We start from the raw sequence: 4,621 nt of genomic DNA, 5'->3' as shown, positions 1-4,621 counted from the left end.
TGATCCTTTCCCTCCCCATGAGTGTCGACCTCGGATTGCATTCTCCTCCCCATGCCCTCCCCTCTATCCTCCCCCCCACCCTTCTTGTGCCCTTGTTCCCCACTCTCCTGTATTGTGAGATAGGTTTTCCTATCAAAATGAGTGTGCATTTTGTTCTTTCCTTTAGTGGAATGTGATGAGAGTAGACCTCATGATTTTCTCTCGCCTCCCCTCTTTATCCCTCCACTAATAAGTATTTTGCTTGCCTCTTTTATGAGAGATAATTTGCCCCATTCAGTTTCTCCCTTTCTCCTCCCAATATTTCTCTCTCACTGCTTGATTTCATTTTTTTTTTTAAGATATGATCCCATCGGTAACAAGATGGCCCCTCCGGCTCCCGGTACCGGCCCGGCCCCCGGCGGCCCAGGGGAAGTGGACGAGCTGTTCGACGTGAAGAACGCCTTCTACATCGGCAGCTACCAGCAGTGCATCAACGAGGCGCAGCGTGTCAAACTCTCCAGCCCAGAAAAAGAAGTGGAAAGAGATGTCTTCTTGTACAGAGCTTATCTCGCACAGAGAAAGTATGGTGTGGTACTAGATGAGATCAAAGCAAACTCCTCTCCAGAGCTCCAGGCTGTACGAATGTTTGCAGAGTATCTTTCCAGTGAAAACCAGAGAGATGCAGTTGTGGCAGACCTGGATCGAAAGATGGCCAAGAATGTTGATGTGGCCAATACCACCTTCTTGTTGATGGCTGCTTCTGTCTATTTCCATAACAAGAACCCTGATGCTGCTCTGCGAACACTGCACCAGGGGGAGAGCTTGGAGTGCATGGCCATGATTGTGCGGATCCTCCTGAAGCTGGATAGATTGGACCTAGCCCGCAAGGAGCTGAAAAAGATGCAGGAGCAAGATGAGGATGCCACACTGACGCAGCTGGCCACCGCCTGGGTCAACCTGGCCATGGGTGGTGAGAAGCTGCAGGATGCCTACTATATCTTCCAGGAGATGGCTGATAAGTGCTCCTCCACCCTGCTGCTACTCAATGGCCAAGCTGCCTGCTATATGGCCCAGGGCAAATGGGAAGATGCAGAGGGAGTTCTCCAGGAGGCACTTGACAAGGACAGCAGCCACCCAGAGACCCTCATCAACTTCATTGTCTTGTCCCAGCACTTGGGGAAGGCTCCTGAGGTCACGAACAGATATTTGTCACAATTGAAAGATGCCCACCGGTCCCACCCAATCATCAAAGAATACCAGAGCAAGGAAAATGATTTTGACCAGCTGGCTCTGCAGTACACTCCGAGTGCATGAGAAGGGCCACAGGGATTTGTGGAGGATCCCGGACTCCTCCCCAGAAAGGAAGAAAACCCCCTCAGCTGGCCATTCTTCCCAAAACAAAGCATTCAGCTTTCCATGCAGGACCATTACTTTTGGAGCCAAAGGGTTGCCCTTTCTTGCAGGTTCTCCTCAGCCTCCCTCAGCTCCTTCTGAGGACTCTGGACCAGGCTCCTGGCCACAGCACCTTTTCCAATAAAGGCTCTTCAGTAAAAAAAAAAAAAAAAAAAAAAAAGATATGATCCCATCTTCTTCAATTCACTCTGTGCACTCTGTCTCTATGTATGTGTGCGTGTGTGCATGTGTGTGTGTGTGTACTCCCACCCAGTACCCAGATACTGAAATGTTTCAAGAGTTACAAATATTGTCTTTCCATGTAGGAATGTAAACAGTTCAACTTTGGTAAGTCCCTTATGACTTCTCTTTGCTGTTCACCTTTTCATGGTTCTCTTCATCCTTGTATTTGAAAGTCAAATTTTCTTTTCAGCTCTGGTCTTTTCATCAAGAAAACCTGAAAATCCTCCATTTCATTGAAAGACCATTTTTTCTCCTGAAGTATTATACTCAGTTTTGCTGGGTAGGTGATTCTTGGTTTTAGTCCTAGTTCCTTTGACTTCTGGAATATCCTATTCCATTCCCTTCTATCCCTTAATGTAGAGGGTGCTAGATCTTGTGTTATCCTGATTGTATTTCCACAGTACTTGAATTGTTTCTTTCTAGCTGCTTGCAATATTTTCTCTTTCACCTGGGAATTCTGGAATTTGGCCACAATGTTCCTAGGAGTTTCTCTTTTTGGATCTCATTCATGCGGTGTTCTGTGGATTCCTTGAATATTTATTTTGCCCTCTGGTTCTAGAATCTCAGGGCAGTTTTCCTTGATAATTTCATGGAAGATGATGTCTAGGCTCTTCTTTTGATCATGGTTTTCAGGTAGTCCCAGAATTTTTACATTGTCTCTCCTGAATCTATTTTCCAGGTCAGTTGTTTTTCCAATAAGATATTTCACATTATCTTCCATTTTTCCAATCTTCTCGCTGTGTTCTGTGATATCTTGCTTTCTCACAAAGTCCTTAGCTTCCATCTGTGCCATTCTAGTTTTGAAAGAACTATTTTCTTCAGTGAGCTTTTGAATCTCCTTTTCCATTTGGCTAATTCTGCTTTTGAAAGCATTCTTCTCCTCATTGGCTTTTTGAACCTCTTTTGCCAATTGAGTTAGGCTAGTTTTCAAGGTGTTAATTTCTTCAACATTTTTTGGTTCTCCTTTAGCAGGGAACTGATCTGCTTTTCATGCTTCTCTTTCATCCCTCTCATTTCTCTTCCCAGTTTTTCCTCCACCTCTCTAACTTGATTTTCAAAATTCTTTTTGAGCTCTTCCATGGCCTGAGCCCATTGGGTGGGCTGGGACACAGAATCCTTGATTTCTGTGTCTTTGTCTGATGGTAAGCATTGTTCTTCCTCATCAGAAAGGAAGGGAGGAAATGTCTGTTCTCCAAGAAAGTAGCCATCAATAGTTTTATTTCTTTTCCCTTTTCTGGGCATTCTCCCCAGCCAGTGACTTGACCTCTGAATATTCTCCTCACACCCACCTCGCCTCCTGGTCCTCCCAGTCAGTGTTTGGGGACTGGGATTCAAATGCTGCTTCCTGCCTTGGGGCTTTTGGCGGAGGCAGGGCTGCTATTCAGTGTGAGAATTAAGTTCAGATGGTCAGGTCGGGGCAGGGCCACCTCTCAGGCTCAGTTCCCTCAGGGGGTTTATGTACAGACCTTCCACAATGGATCCAGGCTTCCGCCCGCTTGGGGAGCCCTGGTCTGCAGCCACCTCTCAGCTTCTATCTCCCGGGGGGGCCCGAGCTATGGGGGCACCCCACTCCCCTCTCGACCCGCCAAAGAGACTCTCTCACTGACCCCCGTCACCTGTGGGTGGAGGTGCTTGTGCTGCCGCTGGAGATCCCGTCCCTGAAGCCTGCTCGGATCTGTACCTCTCAGAGCCACGGCCACTGCAGGTCTGGGCTGGGCTCCGCGTCTGCAGCGCAGTGGACCTTTTGCGAGAGGTTTGCAGGTCCCTCTGTGGGTGGAGGGACCCGCGTGGCTGCTGGAGATCCCGTCCCCGTAGCCCACTCGGATCTTTTCCTCATGGTGTCGCAGCCGCTGCAGGGCTGCACTCAGCTCCCAGTCCCGGCGCCCAGTCCGCAGCGCGAAGGACCCCCCGCGAGAGGTTTGCAGGTCTCTCCGGAACAGAAATCTCCCTCGCTCCAATATTCCGTGGCCTCTGGGTGCAGAATTCACCATGAGTTGGTCCCCTCTAGCTGTTCTGTGGGTTGTGGGTTCGGAGCTATGTGTATGTGCGTCTTTCTACTCCGCCATCTTGGCTCCGCCCCCCCTGACACTCAATTCTTACCTGAGGCTTCAAGAAGCTGTGGGATGCACACCCTGCCACACCCTGGTAACCTTATTGGCAGACAAGTTGAGCCAGATTGAGAGCAACTGACAAGCCTCAAACACATCATGATTTAGGGTAGTGTCCAACCCAAGCACATGAAGACATCCCCCAGAGGGATGGATGGTTGAGATCAATTTTTCCCAATGGCCATTGAAGGTTGCTGAAGTAGATGCTGTGGAGCGCTTGGAGCTTGTTCAAACTGTGAAGATACCAAGGTCACCCACTATATCCTAGTCTGTCACAAGATGCCTTGATTTTGATCTTGCCACTGGACTTTGATGACTCTGGAAGACAGAGTGAGGTTGACCACTTTGTACAACTCTGCCTCTCTTAAATTCAACTCACATGTAAATCAAGACACCACCCTGTGATGTCACTAGCCCTTTTTGTTTTCTTTTTAGAAGGGCAAACAACCAATCAGTAGCAACTCCAGCACACTGAAAAGTTACCCTTTACTTTGTTGCGAAACCAAACTAGTATTTTTGAAGAACCTTAAAACTATGGCCTAGATCTGGGCAATTTTAGAAAAATACTCAGACATTCAAGACTTTAAGTAGTTTCCATTGAGTTCTCCCAAAAGGAGCAGTGTCCATATAACAGATCTCTGGTAGGGAGAATATTGTGTTCTTGCAATTAAAGAGAAAAATAATCAAATAGTCTGTACTAGGATGAGTAGTAAGGGGTAACCTCGAGGGGAGAGACATCCTTGAAGTAGGGAAGATGAGTTGAAGTCAAGTCTCTGAGGATTCCTGCTTCGGAGATACAGATAAGAGTAAAAGAGATTTCTGTACTGGAATTTCTTATATTGATGAAATCACAGGGCCAGAATTAAGGGTGAGTAATTTAAATATTTAGATACTTAATT

General features: G+C 47.3%; 1 pseudogene; it reads left to right on the top strand.

Moving 5' to 3' along the window:
* Positions 1-354: 354 nt before the first annotated feature.
* LOC140501166 (coatomer subunit epsilon pseudogene) lies at positions 355-1,552 on the top strand (annotated as a pseudogene).
* The last annotated feature ends 3,069 nt before the right edge of the window (positions 1,553-4,621 follow it).

This window comes from Notamacropus eugenii, chromosome 4 (genome assembly GCF_028372415.1).
Source record: "Notamacropus eugenii isolate mMacEug1 chromosome 4, mMacEug1.pri_v2, whole genome shotgun sequence".
Taxonomy (NCBI): Eukaryota; Metazoa; Chordata; class Mammalia; order Diprotodontia; family Macropodidae; genus Notamacropus; species Notamacropus eugenii.
This window is presented reverse-complemented; position numbering and strand designations above follow the sequence as displayed.